This window comes from Lissotriton helveticus, chromosome 6 (assembly GCF_964261635.1).
Source record: "Lissotriton helveticus chromosome 6, aLisHel1.1, whole genome shotgun sequence".
Lineage (NCBI taxonomy): Eukaryota > Metazoa > Chordata > Amphibia > Caudata > Salamandridae > Lissotriton > Lissotriton helveticus.
The window spans coordinates 2,111,381,850-2,111,409,609 of NC_136067.1; the positions used below are offsets into that span (position 1 = coordinate 2,111,381,850).

At 45.4% G+C, this 27,760-nt stretch overlaps 1 long non-coding RNA gene across 1 annotated transcript; it reads left to right on the forward strand.

Moving 5' to 3' along the window:
* Nucleotides 1–364: 364 nt before the first annotated feature.
* Nucleotides 365–26,947, forward strand: LOC144764081 (uncharacterized). The gene is made up of 2 exons (XR_013596309.1): nucleotides 365–396; nucleotides 24,368–26,947. It is a non-coding gene; the product is annotated as an uncharacterized LOC144764081 (long non-coding RNA).
* The last annotated feature ends 813 nt before the right edge of the window (nucleotides 26,948–27,760 follow it).

Below are 27,760 nucleotides of genomic sequence, written 5' to 3' on the forward strand. Positions count from 1 at the left end.
CCGGGGGACGTGAACGCGGATCTGCGCATGCGCCACCCACTGGCTACGGATTTATGGGGAAGTGAGCTCAGTGCAGGTAGTGAGTGTAGATCTGCGCCTGCGCAACGGCGGCTACGCGTTTGTGAAAAGAACGACTGTTAATAACTGCGCATGCGCGCACCTTCCGTTACAAGTTGAGAGGGAAACCGCTGTTTAAGGGCCTGCGCATGCGCAGCACGGCCTGTGACACCTTGAAAGAGGCCCCCCGGGGTCTCCGCATGCGCAGTGCGACCAGTGTGCTACCCTGACTGCTTCCTGTAGGGGTCTGCGCATGCGCTGAGGGACCAGTGTGTTGTCCTGACAGCTGACCCCTGACCCCATGTTTGCCGCAGTCAGAGCAGGATCCCAGGGTCAGGGGTGAGGGCAGCGTCATCACTGTTTGTGTTTATGGGATTTCACGAGCACCAGTGAGGGCTGAACCAGAGCCAGGCTGAGGGGGGGTCACTGGACACCCGGGGGGAGGGAGGGGGCAGGTGAAGGGTTCTATGTGGCCCTCTGTGGGGGGGGCAGAGGTGAAGGATTCTATGGGCCCCCTGGGGGGGCAGAGGTGAAGGACTCTATGGGCCCCCTGGGGTGGCCCTGGGGCAGGGGTGAAGGATTCTATGGGGCCCCCTGGGGGGGGGAGGGGCAGAGGTAAAGGATTCTATGGGGCCCCCTGGGGTGGGGGCAGTGATGAAGGATTCTATGGGGCCCCCTGGGGGGGCAGAGGTGAAGGACTCTCTGGGCTCCCTGGGGGGGCAGAGGTGAAGGACTCTCTGGGCTCCCTGGGGGGGCAGAGGTGAAGGACTCTATGGGCCCCCTAGGGTGGGGGCAGGGGTGAAGGATTCTATGGGGCCCCCTGGGGGGGGGAGGGGCAGAGGTAAAGGATTCTATGGGGCCCCCTGGGGTGGGGGCAGTGATGAAGGATTCTATGGGGCCCCCTGGGGGGGCAGAGGTGAAGGACTCTCTGGGCTCCCTGGGGGGGCAGAGGTGAAGGATTCTATGCCCCCCCCCCTGGGAGGGCAGAGGTGAAGGATTCTATGGGGCCCCCTGGGGTGGGGAGGGGCAGGGGGGCAGAGGTGAAGGATTCTATGGGCCCCCTGGGTGGGAGGGGCAGAGGTGAAGGATTCTATTGGGCCCCCTGGGGGGGCAGAGGTGAAAAGTTCTATTGGGCCCCCTTGGGGGGAGGGGCAGAGGTAAAGGATTCTATTGGGCCCCCTGGGGGGGCAGAGGTGAAAAGTTCTATTGGGCCCCCTTGGGGGGAGGGGCAGAGGTAAAGGATTCTATGGGCCCCCCTGGGGTGGAGGCAGGTGTAAAGGATTCTATGGGGCCCCCTGGGGGGGAGGGGCAGGAGGTGATCAGGGAGCAGGCAATCAATCAATCAGAGGTTGGTGAAGCTGATAGAGCGCGCAGGTAACCCGACTAGTCTTACCATCCTCACCTGGGCCCATACGCATGACTAAGCCTAATAACCACCAGGTGACCTTGGCGCCAACTCTAATCAGTGATTTATGAATTTCGTTTTAGGACCTCTACCATTGTCTTACCAATCCTTATCATCGGTACCTAAAGTCCTAAGGGATCAAGGGAGTTAGCTAGAAAATAGGTAGAACAATAATACTTAATTTACCTTAAATAACCACAAACTCAGGGAAGATTTCAACTCTTTATCCAATGAAAATTATTAAATGTCACAGTCCAAATATGCAAGATCAAAGCTCTTTCTATTAGGAAGATAATGATGAAAGCAATAATATGCAAAGAAGTTGTGAAACTTAATTTTGCCATTTAAACAAAGGTAGGGAAGAGAAAAGGGATGATAGACGATAACATACCCACATTTATTTATATTTACCTAAAATAGTGTGAAGACCAACCCTGGCAACGGGCTGGAATAAAGGACAGAACCCCGATTATACAGGTGCCACCAGGATAAAACAGGTGCAGACCAGAGTCAGGTCAGGTAAAGCCAAATTGGTTCAGGACAAGACCACCATAGGTTAAGACCGACACCCACAGCTAAAGTTGCTCCACCAGCGTTACAACCCTCTCTACAGCTAACAGTCGAACCCCAATTGGGTCATCAAATCTTCTCCCTTAGAAACACCGAAATTGCTATCGATTTTTCTGACAGAGTGCTCGGCCAGCACCTCTGCTCTCGATTGCCTATTGAGTGTGTTGGGCACGGGCGGCTGGTGACATTTGAAAGTGGTGGGCATAAATACTGCACTGTGGCGAGCGCGCGCAGCGAGCGAGGCCCAAACACCTATGGGGGATTCAGGGGTTCTCCCACGAGAACATTTTGAAAAAAGAGTGGGCAAATTAAAGTACCCTGTTTAACCATTAAAGTACCCTGTTTAACCAAGGTCTAAAGGTCACAACGTGGAATATTGCTGGTAGATCAAGGAAAAAAATGAAGGAAGTCCTCATTACTCAGCCAGACATATTGACCCTTCAAGAAACCTGGGCAACTGAGCCCTTTTTACAAAAAGGTTACTATGTGTATAACATATGTGCGAAAGCCTCATATCGGGGCCATGCTAAAGGAGGATTGGCTATTTTAATGAGAGAGGATCACCTGTGGGCACAAGAGATAGTGGAAACCAATAGTGAAAATGTGCAATGTATCAAACTGTCTCTGAAAGCCTATAACTTGACCTCAAAGAGAATAATGTTGCTTTTTAACGTATATGCCCCTCCAGGAAAAAAGTACGACACCTTATATGACGATACCCTGCAAATTATTATACAAATAATAGAAGCCCATATGTTTCCATCGTACTTGATAATGGGTGACTTTAACGGGAAAATTTCCAATACAGAAATAAAAAAGTGGGGAAAAATTTTGGAAGAGGAAAACTTGGAACCTTTAATCCCTCAATTCCCCACAGATATCCGATCTAACAAAAGAGGGAAAACACTGTTAACAGTACTGCTTTCCATAAATGGAACTATTCTTAATGGGAATGTGGAAGGCGATATCCCGGCTTCGTACACAAGGCAGGGAAATGGGAGACCGTCAATAATAGATTATATCATCTGTGGCAAGGACCAGTTCGAAACTATGTCCCATCTCTGCTCCAATTTCACCATAGACAGTGATCATGCCGTCATGCAACTTAGAACCAGTTGGCTGGTTCCGTCCGCAGAAGAAGGTCTGATGACTCTCGATAGAAAAGAAACTCTGGTAAACAGTGATCGGAGACGTATCTTTTGGAATTCATCCTCTTTGAGTAAAATAACAAATTTGGTCGAGCATCAGCACTTCTTAAGGAATCAATATTCTGAAGACCCTATTGAAAATTTTGAGACCATGCTCATTGAACTTAAGGAGGTAATAATTAAAATGAATTCTCATAAAAACAATATTAATTCAAAAAGGAAAAATAACAACAAAACAGGGAATTCATTGATAAAGAAGACCTTAAATAAATTGATACGTGCTCAATACCTTTACCCCTCTCCTACTAAAAAGAAGGAAATAAATAAATTAAAAAATCAATTCAGAAGAGAAAAAACAAGTGAGAGAACAACCCTTCAAGATCGTAACTGGGTTGAATTACAAATTGCTGCCAAAGAATCAAACCAGAGAACCTATTGGTCCATAATAGCTAAACTATCGGGGACAAAAAAGAAACTACAATCAGTACCTGTTCCTCCGAAAGAGTGGGAATTCTACTTGGCAGAACTCTACAAAACAAACGTGGACAAATCACAAACTAACTGTACACATAAAGTGGAGGAAAAAGTTAAGGAAAAAGTAATCCCGAAAACAACAACTATAATGGTAGAAACACACATTAGGAGGGCAAGAAGTACAGGAGCTTTTGGCCCCGATCAAATTCCTATTAAGGCCCTGCAGACAAATTCTAAGGAATGGAGCCTTTTACTAACCCCACTTTTTAACCATATTCTGTCCACTGGTCAAGTACCCAAGTCATGGCAAGGGAGTACTATTATCCCAATTCATAAAAAAGGTTCCAAAACGGTAGCAGGAAATTATCGCCAAATAGCGCTGATGGATGCTACCGGGAAAATCTTCGCAGCAGAGATACTCTTGCAATTAAAAAACTGGGCCTTCTCGATGGGTTTGATACCCATGTTCCAGTCAGGTTTCAGACCCAAACACTCTGTTACAGATAACATTGCAATTATTCAGTTTTTCCTGGACAAATATGTCACACGAAGAAAACAGACGGTCTACATGGCTTTTATAGATTACTCGACTGCATTCGACCGAGTGGATCGTCCGACATTGTGGAAAAAATTGAGGAGTTTGGGAATTAATGAACATTTGCTACAGGTCATAATAAGTCTCCATACAACAACTTGGTGTCGAGTCCAAATGGGGGGCGAAAAAGGACTAACGAATGTAATATATACTGAAAATGGCCTCAAGCAGGGCTGTCTTCTAGCTCCCATGTTGTTTTCGTTATATTTAAGCGATTTGCCTAAACAATTACAAAAGGGATTAAGCTTGCCCCCGAAAATTAACCAGCAAAGAGTTTATACGTTGCTTTATGCGGACGATATAGTTTTGTTCGATCTCACGCCATTTGGTCTGCAAAATTCCCTAGATATTTTGCTCAAATATTCAAATGATAATTACTTAATTCCGAACGTAAGAAAAACCAAAGTTGTAGCCTTTTCTGGGAGGAAGAAAAGTGCCAAATATAATTGGAGGCTAGGAGATGAAAAGGTCGATGAAGAAAAAGAATATATTTATCTTGGCAGGATTCTTTCCAAGAACCTATCAAATACAAAGCATTTTGAGAAGTTAAAGAAAAAATCTGACTTACATGCAGGAGCTCTATCAAGACTATATAGTGCTACCGGGAGCAGGCATTTTTCCTCACTAATAAAAATATACAAAGTGAAAATACCTGCAGTCCTGTCATATGCCACAGAATACATTCCCATTCAACAATGGGGCTTCATGGACCGTCAAGAGGGGAAAATCTTGAAAAAAATGATGAAGGTTCCAATTGCAACACCAGTTCAGGTTTTACGGCTGGAATTCGGAATTACTAGTGCTTTTGCCACTGCTGTGGCAAACATAATTAGATGGGCCTATAATCTCCTTCATGCTACGGAGGGTACCCTCAGATTTCTGCTACAAAAAGAGACTTTTGGCCCAGATGTAGATAAACAAACTTTTCTAGTGAACATGTCTGCGGCGTTCCAAATGGCTGAAATTTCTATAGAAATCTTACAGACTTGGTCCGTGTCACAACTAAAACTCTTTCTTAAATGTTTTACTCCTAGGTTGAGTTATGATTTGGACTATGCTCACAGCCAGCGGCTAAAAATATTCAAACCCTTTACTACACTCATAGAGTATAAAAATATACAGCCTTATATTTCATTTTGTCTTTCTCATAGTGCAAGGAGGGTGATTTTTATGTTTCGAACTGGGATTTTACCAGTACAATCTTTTAAATCAAAATGGTCACTTGGAGATCACTCCCATCTGTGTTTGTTATGTCAAGGGGGTGAGCAGACTGTGGAACACTTATTGTTCATTTGCCCCAATACTAAAGTAGTAGCAGCTCGCGCTCAGTATATTTCGCCGATATATAGATCCTGCAGGCTAGTAAAGGAATCCGAAATATTAATAGCGGGTATCAACCCCCCGAATGAGTTTGTATGTTATAATTTGTACAAATTTTTTAAATTTACGCTAGCTTTATATTAATTTGTGATGTACTTATCTTTTGTTAATTCTTATTTCATTTTTGTTATATTTGTGGTCCTCAGCTGAGTACCTACACAAATAAAATCTTTTTGACTTTGACTTTGAGTGGGCAAATGGTGCATTCTCAAGCACATTTGAGAAAGAGATATCTTGGCCAATACATCTCTGGGAGTAGCCAGAGAAGTCTCTTTGCACTTGCACAGATACATCTCTCTCCCTGCATTCGCATAGGCACAGTCACCCTACACTCATAGACCCATTACACACCCTTCCCTGACACATCACTAAGCCAGCATTCACCCATCCACATCACTCACTCTGGACTCACACAGGCACACTGCTCAACCTGCACTCACACAGACATCACTCACCCTGGACTCACACAGGCACACTGCTCACCCTGCGCTTACACAGACATCACCGACCCTGCACTGTCACAGACATCACTCACACAGGCACACTGCTGACCCTGTGCTCACACAGACATCACTCACCCAGGACTCACACAGGCACACTGCTCACCCTATACTCACACAGATATCACTCACCCTGGACTCACACAGGCGCACTGCTGACCCTGTGCTCACACAGACATCACTCACCCAGGACTCACACAGGCACACTGCTCACCCTATACTCACACAGATATCACTCACCCTGGACTCACACAGGCGCACTGCTGACCCTGTGCTCACACAGACATCACTCACCCAGGACTCACACAGGCACACTGCTCACCCTATACTCACACAGATATCACTCACCCTGGACTCACACAGGCACACTGCTCACCCTGCGCTTACACAGACATCACCAACCCTGCACTGTCACAGACATCACTCACCCTGGACTCACACAGGCACACTGCTCACCCTGCGCTCACACAGACATCACCGACCCTGCACTGTCACAGACATCACTCACACAGGCACACTGCTGACCCTGTGCTCACACAGACATCACTCACCCAGGACTCACACAGGCACACTGCTCACCCTATACTCACACAGATATCACTCACCCTGGACTCACACAGGCGCACTGCTCACCCTGCACTCACACAGACATCACTCACCCTTCAATGCACTGCACTCAATAGGTTTCATGTCTTTCAGCCTGTGTAGGCCCGACATTGCCTGGTGCAGACTCCTGTACATAACACCACATCAGCTGGGGCCTCTGAGCAGCTGGGGGTGCTCAGCACAAACCCAAGAATGCAAGCAGCCCCCCCACAGACACTGGTGTTGTTATTGTAGGATGTTCGTCACTGCAACAGCCTGCACTGCAAAGGAAAGTGGGTTTAGATGCAGCAGTCAGAATAGAACCGTGGGTCAATGCGCCTGCTCGCGCTCTGCCCAAATTTAATTTCGTTCGTTTGCGAGCTTTATTCTCATATCAGACCCGCCACATGCTCTATTGTCAGTGATGCTTTTTATGGGTCTTGGCTGAAATCGCTGCCCCAGGGATTTATTATCCGCTTTCTAGTAATAAGGGATTTGCTGTCTGGCAGGTTTGTACCCAAGTGGAACAAAGAAGTGATGTGAGCTGTTCGTGCCCAGAGGTAGAAGCTCACCTCCGGGAGGTATTTGGGGTTTGTGTCACTATTTCTGTTAGGATCCTTCCTAGCGCTGCCTGAACACGCTCCCAACCCAGACATCTCTGCCACATTAAGGCTTGAGCATTGAATTCTGCCATAAATACAGTCTGCCTCACCGGGGACCGGGGCCAGAACACCAGTACGAGCGAGCGATTATAGAGTCCACGCGCTGCAGCTACCAGTGCACACATCATGCACAGCGAGTGAAGCGCATTGTCCCTCGGTTAAAGGGCTGGCCAGTAATCTGAATGTGCAATCACTGCCAGCGGTAGTGCAGTAATAAACGAATACGTGCAGTCCGGTGACAGCAGTCGACGCCTACTGCTTTATGAGTAGAGTACACGCGCTGCCCAGTAACTAAAGTGTGCCCCCAAGACCCAGTGCAAGGGGTACAGAGGAATTATCAATGATTGTAGTGTGCGTGCAGTGCTCCGTGAGTGTAGCATTCGCTCACTGCCCAGTGCTAATTTATTCACAGTTAATTAAAACCATTCAAACAGTCACGGCTCGCAGTACTCGCGAGGGTGGGATGCGGAGGGGTTGCGGGGGGAGGGGGTCACGGTGGGGGGTGCGCCAAGGGAGAATAACATTGAGAAAACTTACCTGACCGCCTCTGCTCCGCGTTGGCGCCTCATCTTCAAACAGGGACCAGAACAGGAGCAGCAGCACTGAGTGGCAACCCCATAGCCAATCTGCAGCGCCAGGGCACAGTTACTCCTCGCCCGCAGCACGCCCATTAGGAGACCGAGGGGCTCCTAATGGGCATGCGCTAACAAGTAAGATTACAACGGCCCCCACAACGCTAAGGATGCCTGGCCTCCACCATGGGGGTGCCCAGGAGTGGACACCTCACAGAGTAAGCCAGGATGGGTTCCACAGCGGTATTCGTACAAGCGCCTTGAGACCCTTGCGGGTGAGTAGTGCGCTATACAAGTATCAATTTACATTTACATTTACAAGTGCGCATGAGTGGGGACGGTACGAAAATTCGCCCTCCGTCCCCACTCATGCGCACTTGTGTTGTGCTGCTGCCTGCTGCCCCCATGTCTGACAATGCATGGCAGTCAACATGACGCCAGACCGCCCACCCCCTTCAGTCTGTGAAGGGGGTGGGCGGTCCGACGTCATGCTGACTGGCATGCATTGTCAGTTCTCCCTCGGCGTCGGTATTTGAACTTGTAAACTATTCAGTTTACTTAAGTTCAGAAACGTTGGAGCTGCGGGCGGCTGCGGGCGGCGGGGCTCTGCCCCCACGCCCCAATGGACGCACCGCGCCTGGCGTTGGGTCAGTGAAAGGTCAGCTATTCAGACAAGTCGGACAAAACTAACTAGCTAAGCCTACTCTAGTTATACTATTTTTCAGGGCAGTGTACCACCCCCCAATGTTGCAAGTGTAAGGATCCCTAATTTTGATTGGACAAAAGACGAGGAGAGGTCATCACACCATATCAAAATGAAACTTTTCTTTAGAATATTGAAATTAGCGTTCCCTCCCATAACTTTATTTTCCCATGCACGTTTATTCCACCCAACAATGGATGTTCTAATAGTCAATACAATGTTATAATATAACTTCCTTTTGAGAGTTCAGCAGGTCATCTTCCCAGGCGCATCTCAGTCAAGACTGTCCCTGGCACTCCTTCAATGCCATGACTTGGGCTTTCTTGGTTTCTTCTGCGCATGTCCAAAATGGGTACAGTGGGATTTCATCAGGCCCGAAATGTGATACATGCAAAAATAGAAAACAAACAGTTTTAGAACAAAGAATAAATGAATGTTCTGTAGACCACTTATCTCTACTCTATTCCCATTACTTTATTTTAACTATAGCGTTAGGGGTTAAGCAGAATGAACAATTTAGTGAAAGCAGCAAAGCAAGCATTATCACGTTATGACATAGAGAACCAATTTTAAGTTCTAGTGCGCAGAAGCAAAGTTTTCCCCTCAAGCGAAAGGTACATCATGTCACATGAGTATGACTGACGCATGCGCAGAACAGATCCTGCATTGTGGCGCCCATAATAATGCAAAAGGATTACGGTTAGTAAAAGCACATAGGCAAGCTTCCCCTAGATACTAAAAATGTCACTTGGTGGAATATTAATAAGACACAACATGTAGTTTAGTAGGTTTACAAGTTATTTAGAGAGGGCTGAGTCCGAGCAAGTTGCTTTTCATGCTCAACCTTGCTCCATCAAAGCGCAGCTACTCCACCACAAGGGTCTTAAGGTGCTGGGGGAGGGGGGATGGCTCCGCTGAGTGCTGGGGTCATCCAAAGACCCAGGTCTTGAGGTCCTTGCTGAACAGAAGCAGTGTAGGGATGAGCCGGAGGTGGAGTGGGAAGCTATTCCAGGTCTTGGCTGTGAGGTAGGAGAAGGCCTTTCCTCCAGTCCTGGTTTTGTAGATGCGTGGGACGGTGGCCAGAGAGAGGTCAGGTGATCGGAAGTGTCTCTTGGGTGCGTGGAAAACGAGGCGGTTGTTTAAGTGTGATTGTCCGAAGTTTTGAAGGGTCTTGTATGGGTGGGGGAGGAGCTTGAAGGTTATTCTTCATTGAATGGGGAGCCAGTGGCGATCTCGGAGGTGTTGGGTGATGTGGTTGCGACAGGTCTGACTGTGGCGTTCTGGGCGTTCTGGACTTAACAGAGTCGTTTCTTGTAGATTCTGTCATAGAGAGCATTGCCGTAGTCCAGTCTGCTACTGATGAGGGCGCGCATGACCGTTTTTCTGGATTCGGATGGGATCTATCTGTAAGCTTTTCAGAGTATACGAAGAGTGTTGAAGCAGGCCGAAGATACAATGTTAATCTGGCCTTAGATTGTGAGCGATGAGTCTAGCATTATGCCTAGGTTTTGTGCATAGTGCTACGCAAATAAGTGATGGACGGAATGCTGAAAAAATCATACATTCACCCCCAGTCAAGAGATCTGGGTTAAATTCATTGTTCTTTTGCTTGCCATGCTACCCCAGTTTAGACCCAATCATATGCAAATCAGTCTTGACCCTGTGCCTCATGGGAACAGTCCAGACCGACCTGCCAAGCCAGGTCCTCCCTGAACTGGAAACAAGCATCCTGGGACCTGTTTCTGGGTATTTCCCTTTATCAGCCAGGCTAGCTTGAATCCAGTGGCACAGTGAGCAAGGGACCCACGTCTGGGCATACCCATCACACTTAGGGTGAAAAGTGCTATGCAAGCAAATGATGGGTGGAATGCTGAATAAATCCTACATTCACCCCAGTCAAGAGATCTGGGTTAAATCCATCATTCTTTTGCTCACCATGCCACCCCAGTTTAGACCCAACCAGGGAGGACCTGGCTTGGCAGTTAGGTCTGGACTGTTCCCATGAGGCACTGGGTCAAGACTGATTTGCATTTCTTTTCTACTAGGTGGCGAACCCCCATATACACAGCCGTCAATTTAGTTACACCATTAATCACTGGGATTTTGCAGTGCTTGAATATCTGTGCCTTTCGTTTTATATACCATTGCAGAGTCTTATATCTGACTTTTTAGGTCGAGGCTACTGTCGCACTGCGAAGCAGTGGGCGGAGCCGAAGATTTAATTTTGTTTAGTATGGGGGCTTGAACCCGCCCCTCTTCTCCATTGGCTGGCCTCGTAAATGCTGGCCAGCCATTGGAGAAGAGGGGCGTCACTCGGTTCTAGCTCCGGCTTGAGCAGATTCGGGGGCGTGTTTTTAAAAAAATTTTAATCAGTGACGTCATCCGTCACTCAGCAAAAAAACACCCCCCCGAATTGCGAAAATGGTGGCGCTTTTGTTCTGCCATTTCCCCCCGACCGCCGGCGGAAGAAGTCGTCCTCAGGGGAGTGCTTGCTGTCCTGCCCCTCCTTGTTGCTTGTTTTAACTTTAAATGCAAGGCGCGGGTGCGGCCAGTGCTTGTTTTCAATCAATGCACTTTTGAGGGAAGCGCAAGTTTACTGCCCCGTGATAAAATTAAATGAAGGGCGCCACTTTGTACAGTTCAATCACGCTCGGAGGTTTACTCTCCTCCTTGCAGTCATGTTACTAAGTACAGTTCCCATTCTTGGAGATTATTTCTTGTTGAGAAATGCGTTTGAGGTTTTTCTCCTTCAAATCTGATTGCGTCGCTTCAATCATTCCCTTCAGGGGCCCCGCGGGTACTCGCTGCTGAACACCTACGTCCTACGTTGGTTTTCTTTCAGCCTTGAGATTTCTAGCTTAACTTAAAATTCAGTAAGTGCTCTTATATCCCTTTGATGTTGGGTACCATATATTGCTTTATAATGCTTAAAAGATTACTTCTGAATTTCTTCAGGGTCTTTGATACTTGTCTTTGTCTCTGGATCTATTATTGATATTATCTTATTTTTCTCTGGGCGATCTCTTGTCTGCCAAGCCAGTTGCTTACCCCCATACTCGCTCTTTTCAAATACCTTTTGTAAAGATATGTTTTTAGCTGTGTATCCTTGTTCATCATAATACTCTTGCATGCATATTCTGGCTTTCCTAAGTAAGTATTTGTTAGCTTTTGTTGCTGAGCATTGTACTTTTAAACATGCCTGATTTAGTTCTGTTTCAAGCTCGGCCCTTAATATCGACTTTTCCCTCTTCTTTACAATCTCTTTCGATGTAATATATCCACATATCATGGCCTTATAAGCCTCCCATACAATTTCAATATTAGTTGAGTTATTATTTATTTTAAAATAATTAACTCTCTATATCTCCATATCTTTGCACCATTCCTGATCTTCGAGATTCACTTTGTTAAATGTCCAACTTACATCATCAGTCTTTTTACCTTAATTCCTGCTTCCTCCATTTTTACTAAGGCATGATCTGACAAAGCATTTCACACATGAGAGTATGTTTTTAGCTGCGATTTTGTGTAGAGAGTCTGGCCGCTGACATATGCCTGCCTGAGTAACATGAGTATTCCCGTTTATACGGGAACTTTTCTCTCCATAAACCTAGCCCTTGCTTACCTTCTGAAATGGCTACTGCCATTGTGGGTTTAATTTGTCTATGTTTCCTTTTGAATGAATCCACATCCGGCTATCGAAGAAAAGGAAAATCCCCCCCTACAATAAAAAAACCTGGGATATTAGGTAGGACCTCATCTAAATCTATAATTGGGGCTGGATTACCAGTTATTGGGGCGTATATTTTAGCCATCATAATCCTTTTGTTATTAAGAAATCCACTAAAATATAAGCCTATCTGCTTTCCGTATCTGTTTGGGAAAAGTAACTTGTAGGGGGAAATGCTTTCTCACATACAGTGACACCCCCTGTTCTGTTGCATTTGCACATGATAAACACTTGATATCCGGCCCATTGCGTGAACATTTTGAAATCTGGTTCCTTTTTCTCAATCTAGTGTGTTTCCTGAATCAATACTGCATCCGGGGAGGGTCCTCTTAGCCATATATCTATTGCGCTAGCCTTAAATTTGTTATTTAACCCACTAGCACTCAGCATCACAATCTAATTATTTCTCTAAATTGCACTGTCATTTCATATTATTGATTACATATCTGAAAGGTTAGTCAAAGTATCGTTGCCTTAGACAACAGCACACTGTGCAAATCATAATAACCAAAATGACCATAATATTTTCTCCCTTAACCCGGTGCACATTTACTTTCTGTGTAGTCTCCCCGCATCTACCATTCTTCATCCTGTCATATTTACTCATAGTACAGGATATTCCTTCAGATTGTTTAATAAAGTGCTGCGTATGACTTGAAAGTGTGTCATGCTTATGTGCTGTAACAGACTTGGTATTCACTTGTCTAATCACCTCGTAAGACATCTTGTCATGTAGTTCCTAGGAATCCCCCAGGACCTGCGTCTTTTGGACGACCTAAACTGAGGGCTTAGTGTCCCTACCGCTTCCGAAACCCCCACAGGATATGTCAGCCGTTAGACCAGCTAGCTCTACAGTGCCACTGCCAACCGCCTCTATTCTACAGTGGTGCAGGTAGGTTCTGGCAACCACTGAACATGACAACCCTGATTCTTCAGGGATCGTGGCAAACTGATCTACTGCACTGACCTACACAAATGACTTCTTACTAAATTCAGTATTGTAGATACTTTTAGAGCAGCCTACTTTTCTGGGATGTGTATTTATTTTGTTATGTTTCAGCATAAATGTGCTTTCATGTAGAATCTGAGGCTTAAAACTAAGAACTAAGTAAGTCTCTGTGGATGAACCCACTGCCAGTCAGCGATGACTGGCCTAGGACAAACCGTAAGCAGCATGAGCTCAAAATATTAACAAGGTATTGAGTTGCACACTGGTTCTGGCAAGACTGTCCTAGCCATTTCCAATGCATGATGCTACATGTAAGCAAACACATCTTTTACTCACTGTAGAGTGCTTTCTTGCATGACAAGTTGTAGCCGAGGGCTTGGCCAACTTTGATATGTTTCATACTTTGTTTTCTTCAGAAGGGCAGGTCTTGGTGAGGTGTTGGTCATGCGCTGCAGTGGGCATGTATTGTACTAGTGATTGACCCCCTTTGGTCAGAAGTGGTCCTGGGCAAAAGTAATACAAGTGAATAGTATTGTTCTGTGGCAGACCCACAGCATAGGGAATCTCATATACACTATGTTTATCCTACAATGTCCGTGCACAAAGCAAACAATAATTATTGCAAAAGTCTGTAAAACAGGCTTCTCCAACTAGTAGCTTGTGAGCTACTGGAAGCTCTCCAACGAGATAGAAGTAGCTCTTTTATGTGCATCCCAGTCTACCAAATTGGAACATTTTGCTTTGTTGAATTGATATCTACAGACCAAATGTGTGTATTTAAGACAAAAAAGTGTGTGTTTTTAGAACTCATAAGTTAATGTTTGGAGACAAAAATGTCTGAATGTCCAAAATATATGTAAAGCTACTATCTGAGTGATAAATCATACAGTATTACTGATATTACTACCTTGGTGCTAGGGGCAGGGGCAGCTATGGATGTCATATTAACCTTATGGAGGCATTCCAATCTGAAAAGGCTTTTTTACCTTACTGCTGGTAGTCCTGCCGAATGTACTGAAGTGATCACTGTGAGTAATCTAGCATGGGGTGGCCACTAATGTGATCTTGCCTGATGTGGTCACTGTTACAGCACAAATAATATTAGTAGCTCACAAGGTTGGCGGTCTCTGCTCTAATTAGCCTACACCAGATGCTAGCGGGCGCGCTGGCGCCTCTGACACCTGTGTGCTGTGCGCTCGGCCCGGGCCACAGCAGACTTCACTTGGCAGCAGGCTCAGTATGTAACAGTTAAAGATCCGAGGTGCTCTGCTCTCAGTGCCACAATGTTACATTTGATCTGCCCTGCGACCCGATGCAGTCCTGCCGCAGATAAGTTATGTGTGTCAACTTGGCCGTGGCGCTGTGTGGGGACCCAACGTCAAGTCCTACTGACAGGGTGCGCGCCAGGAGTTAAATTTTGTAATGAAATTGGAGGTGAAGGCTGGCTGCTCAATGGTTAGCGGGCAGCACCGGAATCATGGGGCTCGGCTGCCTTGCCACACTGCTGATCACACCTGCTCCACGGCCGGGACACCTGCTCTGTGGGACAGAATTATTTTATGGCTCCCGGCGAATACTTAACAATGGATAAAAACGCACGGGTGTAAGTAATATCCCATACTTTCATGGTAGCTGAGAATGCATGAGATCGGTGGGTGCAACTGAACGGAACAAGAATAGAGCTCCCAGAGTGCACCGTTTCATTACATGAATCCCCAGAACTGATAATGTGAAGCCCCGATACCTTGGCAGGCCAAGCACCCGGCCACCCTATCCCTACATGTAGGTGCTACATTCATCCAGGTGTCACCAGCTCACATGTGAAATACCAGAGACAGTGAAGTCTGCCCATGTTTCCAAGGGTGGATTCATTGACTGGATGACTGCTCCACATGGTGTGAAGTGGCTGCCTGCAGTCAGTTTAACGCCCTTCCCTTGCAGTCCTGCCAAGTACCACGCATCACGCTTAGCATTTACATCTGGGGCTGCATTCACCTGACATGGCGTCAAGTGACTGCAACAATATACATTGTGTCAATTTACCGGGCGTATTGACAGGAAGTAGTCACTCGTGAGGTGGGCCACGGCGCCAAAAAGGGGCAGTTATGTTTCTTTGGTTTGCTTGCATGCACTGCTCACATTGCTGCCTGTGCCGCCCGTTAATTGGTGCCTGTAGCGACTGGACCGAAGGGACATCCCACAATCTTCATTACAAAGAGACTGTACAGACAATCTTCATTACAAAGAGACTGGCGGAGACTCGTCGTAGCCGTGGCCCGCTCAGGTCTGAATGGCTTTTTGAAAATTGCATTTAAATGTTCAGCCTGACTGAGCCTGTAGCTCTGCTCACTGGCTGCTCTCTTCAGACTGGTGCCGCGGAGGGCCGAGCTCTGCCATTTAAATGGCACTGGATAATTGAAAATATAATTTATTTTACAGCCCTGACTGAGCCTGTATAGCTCGCTGCTCTTGATCTCCTAAGGCCCGTAAAGAAATCTAAAATGTAACGATTTAAAACGGAAAACCCAAATGTAAGTCATTATCAATATAATTTACATCTAGTTTTCCAGAGGGGGTACAGCAGAAAGAGTCACACTGGAGCAGACATGTTCAAGCCCTGATATGATCATGTGAGGCGGAGCCCGGTGGGTGGTTCTGCCTTGGTTCTGCCCCAGGTCTCTGTTGCTAGCACGTCTTTCTCACTTTCTCGTATAATTCATGCTCAGCTGTGTATGGATGGGGGCCTCGCTTCTACTAGGCTGTCACTTATGTACACAGATGTTAGTTGCTCCTTCAAATGGTGTGTGAGCTGATTTTCTGGGCTGTCCTACCAATTTTAGGTATATTACACTGACAGCCAGAGTTACGTTTTTTCTTAATTTCATATTTTCAAGTGCGCTGTTTTCTAAAATGTTCTCAGTTCCTGTAGCACAGTATCGATTCACAATAGATGTTTTGTCAGGCTAAGCATAGGCCCTCTGCAAACTTCCTCATGGAGTGTCTGAATTCTGATGAATGATGGCGATGTAATTGTTTTCTACTGTAGAGTCATCTTAGAAAGAGATTGTAGGTCAGTGACCTTCCGTTACAGGGGTATTGCTTGAGTTTCAAGAGATTTTAGAGATTCCCATTGCTCAAAAGTTTGTTCATTTTTGCTATTTAGCTCTTTTCTAAGCACTTCATTGCTTGGTTTTCCTTGTGAGAAAGTGTTGCTCTAAGTGTCATACATTTGGCACTTCTTACAGTTTCCGGTTGCTCAAATAGGTGTAATTTTGGATATTTATATGTTCTCTTTGTCTGGATTGCTTGATTTTTCCCGTGAGGAGACTGTCACTCACAGGACCTTGTCAATCATGCCCAGGGAGTCTGTACCCTCGGTGGCTATGCTGTCTCTGCTCTGGTGCCCCTGTGTGGCCCTCGCACACGTTCTACCCGCTTCAGGACCGGTCTCTGGGAACTGGGCAGGCCCACGTCTACCACTGCCAGGAGCACCCTCCCGGCCACACGTCCGCCTGCAGCCAGTGTTGCCAGAATTTTAAAGCATTCTCTAGCCCAAAGCCAACCAAAAAGTAGCCCAAAGTAGCCCAATATTGCTACTTTAAGGAAGGAGGGGCAGGGACAGCGTCAAGCAGGGGGCATGTGCATGGTCATCACGGATCTGCATAGAAGTGTGGTGGGTGGGGGCAGAGACTGCCCCGCCCTGCTCACCCTCCAGGCTGACACCCCTCCCATGAGGGACTAGAGTATAGTTACTTTCGCAAACAAAATCAAGCTATGAAGATGAGGAAAGGGTCTAAATATCATAAATGACACTCATCTGAGCAATGAGAAACCCTAAGACGTTAACTGCTGCAAAGCACCAGAAATGGAATGGCTCAGGCCTAGTGCCCTTGTAACCTGGAGTGGCATGTGAGGATCCCCTTGGTACTGATTGGTGATTGCTTGCCTTTGGTTCAATAACAGGAGAACTCCAAGCAGCAGAAAGCCTTCATTTAGAGGTGGCAGGTAATGGGACGCCCACCAAAACTGATGGCTATATAATCTGTCTACCTCTCAGCACCCCCCCCCCACCCAGTCCTGCCCCTCCTCATTCAGGGTTGGGTACCTCCGTGTGTTCAATGCTGAATCTGCAGTAGCTCCACCATCATAGAAGCCTCGGGGAGGGGGAGGGGCATCAGTTGCTGCAATTTGGCGTGGCATTATATAAGAATACAAATCAAATCTGCTGTGGTTTTTCCTGCATCCAGGATGCACACCATGGTGGTACTGGTCATGGTAAAGTGATCCACGGCTACTGACTTTGGCACTGGGAACAAGGTTCGAGTCTCGGCAATGCCGGCTCAACAACATGTAATTCTGGGTAAATCAGTTCATTTTCATGTGCCTAGCAAAAAAATGTAATGTGTCCTTGTAATGTAACTGGTCGAGTTTGAGCCCTATAAATATCTGCAAAAGAAAGCATGGCCTGGGAGAAAAGTCCCAGTGTCTTTGGAAAACTGGCTGAATAGCATCAACTATACAAGGCCCTGCCTGAAACCTTTTTCGCTCTGGTGTCGTAAATTGGCAGCACCTGAATTAGCATTTAGCTCAGCTACACGAACTTTCCTCGTTAACTTGACCAAAACGTGCGGGAGCCATTTTAGATTCCCTGGCTTCCATTCTGTATGAACATGCTGCCTCGTGGTCAGAATGCCCTTTCCTCCTTTCTCTGTACCAATGACCATTTACCCTGCCCAGCAACAGGCTATTTTTAGCACTGGTCAATCTTGTGCATGCACACTCACACGTTTAGACTACCGAGTGGTCATCTCTTAGGAATGTTCTCCAAAACTGACCAGTGGTACTGAACTCCTCCCACATGTTGGCTGTGTTCCAAAAATGCCCTTATATGTACCTAAACTGTTCAAAAGTATACCGCCTACACTTTTTATTGCTGTTAAACTGTATAAAAGAGGTCGCACATCGATGTTCGGTGTGATACTTCTTGCATTAACAAAGGGTGCTGTAGGATTGTACCACCACCCCATGGGGTCTTAATAAACTTGTCTTTTGCATTTCCAGTTTCCGTGCCAGCTTCTATTCTAAGGTGTTCGAGAGTTTTGCAGAGTATGTAGGTCTGTTGAACCCAACACGACAAATTGGCGACCACGAAGGGACTCATCGGCGACTCGGATGCCCGAAGGAGTGGTCGTGACGAAGGATTGGAAACTCGCCATGGACGCGTACGCTGCCACTGAGTGACCCGAGTCTTGGCACCCACGGTGTTTTTCCTTTCCTTTTTGTCTGACCTTCCAGGTGGCGCCGGTCCTCGACTGAGATCCTGATCGGTTGGGTTGTCGTGCAGTGCCCGTTTGGCTGATTCGATTAAAAGACCTTGGCAGTTGTAACCTGGACGTTTGAGAATCTTTGGTAAGCTTGTGATTGGTAAGGTAGTCTACTTGAATTTGTTTGAGTTAGCTAACATTTGGACCTATGATTTGATTTATATGTGGAGTGCACCTCACATAGGCAGGCATGTAGGGATATTTCTCTGACTTTGTATTTGTTTGAACGGCGCACCATGTGTAAGACATATTAAGTGCCATTTTTTGTAATATCGCGTTTTCGTGATATTTTGACATGCCTGTTTTAAGCACACTACGAGGAATGTGCTGTTTTGGAAACTGTACCAGTTATCGATTAAATGAATCTCAGCCGGCTCCCCCAGAGGGGACGCCTAATCGCGAAATGTACATAAAATTTGGCCTTCCCCCTATAATGTATAGTACATTATGGAATAAATATACGAAAACTGATCGTGAATTGCAATGGCCACTACATGGGTCATTTGATTTACGAAAGGTTCAATATGTGGAGCAGTGTTTGTTTCAGCGCAGGTCTAGACAGGATATGTTTGATTGTGTGCGTATGTGGGAGAAAGCAGTGCGTGAACGAATGAAGCGTGAACAAGCCTTGGCGGATAAGGATCAGCGAAAGGCTGCTCGTGACAAAGCTTTACAGCTACAGGAAAAGGAATTGCAGGAACAGAAAGAGAGGGAGACTCGAGAACGTAATTTGCAGGTTAATGGTCAGTTTCCTGTCCGGCGTCCTCCTTATCCTGTCCTTACTAATGAATTAGATGATTTTTCATTATTAGATCGTTGCCCGCCTCCGTATGTTCCACCTACAGCCCCGGATGAGGACTCGGATGAGGAAGATCAGAATAAACAGCGTACTAGGTTAACTACTGATCGAGCTGCGGAATTGCGCGGGTTTGCTCGTAAACTTAATACAAATTCTATAACTGTTTCAGAGATTAATGATCATATGGGTAAATGGTCTGACGAAGAACGATTGTATTTTCTGGATCATTTTGGAAATGAAGTTGTCGAACGGTTTAGACGGTATTCCTCTGAATTAGAACCTAAGGATATATCAGTTGGTCGTGATAATTTTCGTAAAGGTCTTTTTGTTCTTGCAGATGCGGATACGTTTTTCCAGCGTTTGGTTCAGCTACGGGATGAAGCGTCACGGCTACGGGTGTTGAAAAAGACACTGGGTTTGTCTACATCTGAAACTACGGAAGTATCCAAAGAGTACCCTATCTCTGGAACAGATAAGAGCGCTGTGGTTAATGTTATGCCTATGCGAGAAGCTGCGCCTTTGTATGTCCCTCCTAAAGGGCTAGGCACAGATGATGATAAAATGTCCAAAGATGCGAAGGGTTATTTTATATATAATTGGGTTTATACGCCTTGGAATAGAACAGATGTTATGGTGCTTAAGAATGCTTTGCCTGACCCCCGTAAAAATCCAGCAGCTTTCTATGAAGGGGTGGAAGGTGCTATCTCTTCGTGTGTTATGACATTAGTTGATATTGATCTGTTCTATGGGTTGATATTGCCTCCTGATATGTGGAGGGCGATTCGTAAATTTGATGATCAAACGATTTTGGGTGCAGATTGGAAGGACATAGCTCGAGCTGATCTAGACAGGGAACCCACGTGTAAACCATGCCAATTAATTTTAGACCTCCCAGAGGCTATTTTGAATAAATTAAAAACGCTTGTTCCCCCTAAGAAAATTGATTGGACAATGTTGGCGTCTTGCAAACAAAAGCCGAACGAAACTGTCTCTGACTTCTTTTCACGTTTCGAGGAAGCGTTTCATGATTACAGAGGCCCAATTATTAACAGAGGATACGGGCAGGCATTTGTTCGTTGATAAGTACGTGGCTAATCTCCTACCGGAGATTGCAAAACGTTTAAAGACTAGTGAAAGCTCATGGACCACCGCAACCCCTGCATCTTTATTGACTATGGCTCAGTATTATGAACGGCAGGAATTGGAGGCTAAGGAAAGTAGTGATAAGAAAGCGAAGGATTTGAAAACGAAGGTGATGTTGGCTCAGGTTTATGCTACGCAGTCGAGAGGGAATAATAGGAGTAGACGAGGATCGTATGAGGCGTCTTCTCCCCGTACTGATATTTCTGAAGATCAGTGTGCATACTGTAAACAGTTTGGACATTGGGCTTCGGATTGTCCGGTGCTTCGAGAACAGCGAAATCAGCGTGGTCGAGGGAGTGGAAGGTCTCGGAATAGTTATACAGGATCGAGGGGTGGAGCGAATGATCGTGGAGGGTTTGAGGCGAGAGGTCGTGGTCAGACTAATCATAATACTTTTGATCGACGGAATCAGTATCAGATAGCTGAGGGTGAGTTTGTTGAGTCTCAGGAAAATACACATGCATAGGATTGCGTAGGATGGGGTGTGGAATCAGTGGAAGTACCAGTAGATCAAAGGGGTCCCTATATATCAGCGAATGTTTTGGGTTCTACTGATCAGTTTCTGGTCGATACAGGAGCTACTCGTAGCGCTCTGTCCAAACACTTGGTTCCAAGGGCTCCCCTGTCTGGCAAAACGATTACATCAATAGGGTTCGATGGTACATCTTCCCTTAGCCCACTGTCCCAACCCCTTACATTTTACATTGATAAATTTGTTGCTCCATGTCCGTTTTTGTTATCTCCAAACACACTAGATAATATTATGGGACTTGATATGCTAAAACATTTTCGAGCAACTATACGCTGTGCCCCTGAAGGGGTGCGGGTTATTTTGAATGAAAATTACCCAGAGGTTGAGAGATCGTACCTCATGCAGGAGATTGATGCATTAGCGTCTCTTCCAAGCACTTTATGGGCCACTTCTGATACCGATGTGGGTCAAATGATCATCCCTCCGTATGTATTACTGTAAAGGAGGGAGTGTCTTTGCCCCGCATAGCACAGTATAAGATCTCTAGAGAAGGAGAAGTTGCCTTGACACATATTGTAAATGACCTGATTGCGGCAGGGGTGGTGGAGGAAGTCTCTTATAATGTATGCAACAGCCCAATTCTTCTGATTCTCAAGAAAGACACGGACACTAAAATCTATCGTTTTATCATTGATTTGAGGGAAATCAATAAGATAGTAGTGCCCCAGTATCCGGTGGTGTCCAATATTACCACTTTACTCACTCTGATTCCACCCACAGCCACTACTTTTACCGTAATCGATTTGAAAAACGCTTTCTTTTCGATTCCCATTCACCCTGATAGCCGATATTTGTTCGGCTTTACATTAAATAACAAATCGTATAGATTTTGTAGGGTTCCTCAAGGCTACACATAAAGCCCTAGCATTTATAGTCAGGCATTAAAAAGACAGCTTGATTCCTTTGATTTACAGTCTGGGGTGGCTCTTATTCAATATGTAGATGATATCCTCTTAGCAGCGGACACGCAGGAGCAATGTGAGGAGAGTACTCTTTCTCTGCTTTCTTTTCTTGCCCAGAACAATCACAAGGTTTCAAGGAAGAAGTTGCAATATTGTAGACCAAAGGTGACCTATCTCGGTCATCTTTTGTCTAAGGAGGGGCGTGCACTGACATCAGATCGAATTTAAGCAATTTTAGATACGCCAGTCCCTTGCACTCAGAAAGATGTTCGTGCTTTCATAGGTTTGACGTCTTTTTGTAGGCAATGGATACTAGGATTCTCACACATTATAAAACCTTTGTTAGCATTATTGTCTAAAACTACACCGGTTCCCATTGAATGGACAGATGAATGTCAGAATGCTTTAGAACAATTGAGGCAAGCTCTTTGTTCTGCACCAGTATTAGGTACACCTGATTACACGAAGATCTTTACACTGTATGTACACGAGAAGGATGGGTGCGCATTGTCAGTCTTATTGCAGACACACGGAGACAAACAGAGACCTTGCGCGTATTTCTCGGCACTAGTCGACCCTGTGGCTCGAGGACTGCCTGGATGTTTTCGAGCAGTTGCAGCAACAGCAGTGGCCATACGACAGAGTGAGGGAATAGTGTTGTCACACAAATTATTGGTGTTAGTTCCCCATGCGGTAGATGCTTTATTGAATCAAACGAAAACACAGCATCTGACTAGTGCTCGTTTAACAGGATATGAGTTAACGCTGTTGGCGCCACATATTACATTGAAGAGGTGTGCCACTTTGAACCCCGCTACTTTATTGCCATATCCTGTTGCCGAGACCCAGAAGGAAGAACACCATGATTGTGTTTTCCTGACCGAAGAACAAACAAAGGGTCGTATCGATTTACAGGATACGCCTCTTCCAGAAGTAGATGGGGAACTGTGGGTTGATGGATCGTGTTTAAGATTACCAGATGGCACGACTTCCGCAGCTTATGCGATCACGACACTTAAGACAGTGGTAGAAACAGCACGAATACCGCAGAAATCGGCCCAAGCAGCTGAACTGATAGCCTTAACGAAAGCATGTGAGCTAAGTGCTGGATTATGTGTCAATATCTACACTGATAGCCGTTATGCTTTTGGAGTAGTGCATGATTTTGGCCTACTCTGGAAGGAACGAGGGTTCCTGACATCGCATGAAGTACACATCATGCATGGAGAATTAGTACGTGATCTCCTGAATGCACTATTATGTCCAAAGAAAGTAGCGATAATCAAATGTAGTGCACATAAGAAAGTGACAGACAAAATAGGACAAGGAAACGCTTTTGCAGATCGCATAGCGAGAGAGACTGCCATGTTACAAAATGCCTCTCCTATGTATGTGGTGAAATCACAGGCTGAGCGATGGCATGATGCAAGAGAAGAAATATTAGACATACAAAAATCAGCATCTGAAGCAGAACTTGCAACCTGGGCAGCAGAGGGAATGTTGGACGATGAGGGTTGTTGGCGTAGCAAAGATATGGAGAGATGGAAATTGCCTGCCGCTTATTTGCAAGCAATGGTCCAAATGACACATGGGCTGGCACATATTGGAGCTCTTGCAATTACCAAATTGCTTACACGAGTTTGGGAGCATCCTGAGATTGCCAGCACGGCCAAAAGAGTAGTACAGACCTGTCTGATATGCTTACAGTATAATCCTGCTAAAGGGACATATACTCCTAAAGGAGGGTTTGTTCCACCTACTGCACCGTTCGAAGTACTGCAAATGGATTACATCCAGCTGAAGCGCTGCAATAACCTCAAGTATGTCCTAGTGGTGGTGTGTGCCTTCAGTAAATGGATTGAGGCCTACCCCACGAAGGATAATACAGCATTGACAACAGCTAAGGTATTACTTAAAGAGTACTTCCCGCGCTATGGTGTTTGTAAATTTTTGTGGAATGATAATGGTCCTCATTTCGTTGGGAAGATAGTGGAGTACGTCCTGAAAGGATTGGGAATCAAGCAAAGATTCCATGCTGTATTCCATCCGCAGTCAGCAGGTCTTGTAGAAAGGTACAATGCAACCTTGAAGCTGAAGCTAGCAAAGATCGTGGCATCCACGTCTTTAAAATGGCCGGACGACCTGCCTTTGGCATTGCTGTCTATTAGATCAGTGCCACATTCCCGATCTGGCCTCACACCCTATGAAGTGGTGTTTGGAAGGCCTATGAACATCTGGTGAGTTCCTCAGCCTCGTTTGATACATGATGTGCCTTGTATAATGATGAACGATTATTTGGCACGATTAACAAATGATTTACTTTCTATTCATCAACAGGTTCGAGAAGCGCTCCCCGACAACTCCACTGGAGAGGCTCATGGTCTTCGTCCTGGAGACCACGTGATGGTCCGCTCGTTCGAGAGATCCAGCAGTTTGGAGCCTAGATGGCGTGGCCCTGAACAAGTGTTGCTGGCAACTCGGACGGCCGTGCGAGTCACGAATAAGAAGCGGTGGGTGCACTCAACTCACTGCCGTCGTGTTCCTCCGGATCTGGTGAATCCTGCGGTGCTGTCTGATTATCGAGACATCTTGAATACAGAGAAGTGCCCAGCTGTCACGCCTAACGAATCGGAGGGAGCCTTCCCGGACCACACTGTTTCTGGTGCAGCGAAATATAATTTGCGATCAAGAAAAGCTGTTGTTTTGTCCAAGACTGGCTGAGTGACCGTTCTGAGGTTTGTGAAAACGGAAGCCGAGAATATCAAGGGGGGGATCAGTTCTGTCCAGTGTAGCGATACCCGTCTTGAATCTTGGAGAAGACACCAGCGGCAGCCTCAGTTCTTAGCACTCATTTTTTATTTTTTATTTTTGCTTCGAAGAATTTTGTTCTGTGAATCATGGCATCTGCTACAACGAGAAACAAGAAAATTCTTGGTGCTGTGCTTTTTGGTTCGACTATAGTGGTAATGGCAGTAATAGCTTGGATCATAGAACAATTGCTTCCTGCACGAGAATATTTACTGCCTACCACTCCAAGCCCATCTGAACATTTTCATTTTACTCTGCCTTATCATGAAGAGAGAGATAGACAGACTTACTTGAATAATAGTTTCATTCAGATTTTACACCACACCCATAATATGACGAACACTTCGAACTGTTGGGTATGTGGAATGTTGCCTGGACATCAAAAGAAAGGAGGAACTCCACTTATTCCTCTTCCATTTTCCCACAATGGTTCTTGTAACGCTTGGTACACTCTTCTTTTTACCCTAAGATGGCCAACAAAAGGTGGACTACTTTTCAGATTGAACAAGATTTGCTTTAATGACAGAGATGGTCACCCACAAGCAGAAGGAACTAAATTCGAGTGGGAAGAATATCGACCGGACAATGTATCTACACCTCGTATTTTCACCAATCTAAGAACTGCAAATATGTCTAGTTTACATGTAATTACTGTTATTGATACTAAGGCTGAATTATGTATTCGTAATAAAGGCACTATTCCAGTAGGTAGGAGTGAGTGTAACACTACTCTCACTTTTGATACACCAAATGGTATTGCTTTTGTAGCATCACGAAACACTTACTTCATCTGTGGAAATAAGGGATACCACTGTCTTCCCATTGGGTGGTTAGGAACTTGTTTTATTTCTTTTGTGTTACCCCCTGTATTTATTGCCCCACCTATGTATCACAATGATTTTGTATTATATCATGATTTCATATTAAATAGGGTTAAGAGAACATTAGAACTTGACAACATTGATCAGACCAACACCGCTCTACAGCAATATGTAGATTTTAATTTAGGCCTGTTTTCCTTTGTTGGTGCTGCCTTAAATAGTAGAAAAATAAGACGATTAACACGTGTTGTAGAAGCTGTTGCAAATGAAACTGCGTCCGCCTTAGGGAATTTGACTGAAGAACTCCAAATTACCTGAATTGTTACGCTCCAGAACCGAATGGTTCTTGATGTAATATTAGCTGATCGTGGGGGTGCATGCCGCATCATCGGAAGTAGTTGTTGTGTTTACGTGCCTGATAATTCGCCTTCTGTATATGACGCTATTTCTAAATTGCACAAAATTGCTGCTGAGATGCACCCCGAGAATGGTACTTGGACATTCTCTAGCTGGTTTTGGACTTTGCTTAGTACTTGGGGTTGGAAGCTATTAACAATTCTATGTGTGATTATTGGAATACTTTTCTTCTTTTGTTTGTGTATTCAATGTGGCCCTACCTTATGTTCTGTATGTATTACTGCCTGCATTATATCCAAACGAGCTATTGTCAAAAATGAGAAAATAATCAACAAAGAAATAGCGAAGCTGATGCTAATAAATATAGATGACGAATATCCTGATTACTTCCATTATGAGGTAGCTTTAGCTAAATGCTAAAAGGGCCGTCTGTCGTAAATTGGCAGCACCTGAATTAGCATTTAGCTCAGCAACACGAACTTTCCTCGTTAACCTGACCAAAACGTGCGGGAGCCATTTTAGATTCCCTGGCTTCCATTCTGTATGAACATGCTGCCTCATGGTCAGCATGCCCTTTCGTCCTTTCTCTGTACCAATGACCATTTACCCTGCCCAGCAACAGGCTATTTTTAGCACTGGTCAATCTTGTGCATGCGCACTCACACGTTTAGACTACTGAGTGGTCATCTCTTAGGAATGTTCTCCAAAACTGACCAGTGGTACTGAACTCCTCCCACATGTTGGCTGTGTTCCAAAAATGCCCTTATATGTACCTAAACTTCAAAAGTATACCGCCTACACTTTTTATTGCTGTTAAACTGTATAAAAGAGGTCGCACATCGATGTTCGGTGTGATACTTCTTGCATTACCGAAGGGTGCTGTAGGATTGTACCACCACCCCATGGGGTCTTAATAAACTTGTCTTTTGCATTTCCAGTTTCCGTGCCAACTTCTATTCTAAGGTGTTCGAGAGTTTTGCAGAGTATGTAGGTCTGTTGAACCCAACACGATTCTGGGGGGTCTCCTGAAAAATCCAACCAGATTTCCACCGTGAGCGCCCTGGCACAGTAGTTTGGGGGACACTAAAACAATTCAATAAAAGTACTCACGTCTTTTAATGGGTGGAGCCTAAGTTGGGCACTCTACTATACAAACCATTACTATAATGTGCCACATTCTGGACATTCCAAACCTTGCCATCCTGTGTCACTACACTCTTGGCAGTTCACCCTGGTTTGCAATAGGAAACCCAATCGCTTTCTTTGAAAGTAGACGATCACACTTTCTTTTCCTCATCATATTTCTCCTTCATTTTATACTACTTACAAAAAAGCCCTCTGTTCTACTTCCTCTCCCTGTTGCTCCTAACCACATTAGGTCTTTTAAACTGCCATGAATGCAAGTCAGAAGCAGTTTCACGTCATTCAAGCAGTTTAAAAACTCACCCATCTAGCACATTGCGGAGTGATGTGATAACTCTATAATCTTGCTGAATATAATATTTCCAATCACCGTGGCAACTCCTCGCCTCTCTGGTGTATTTTTTCGGAACTCTATTAAACCTCACAAACCGCTCATTACACAAAGTGCCTTTGTGATGTGGTCCACACCACTATTCTTAAGAAGGTCCTTCATATCTTGCGAAATCAGTTGCAGACCATTATCTTTTACAAGGCAATTTGGAAAACCTTCCTCAAAGAACACCTCCCTAAAGAATGTAATCACTTACTGTCCATACAACAT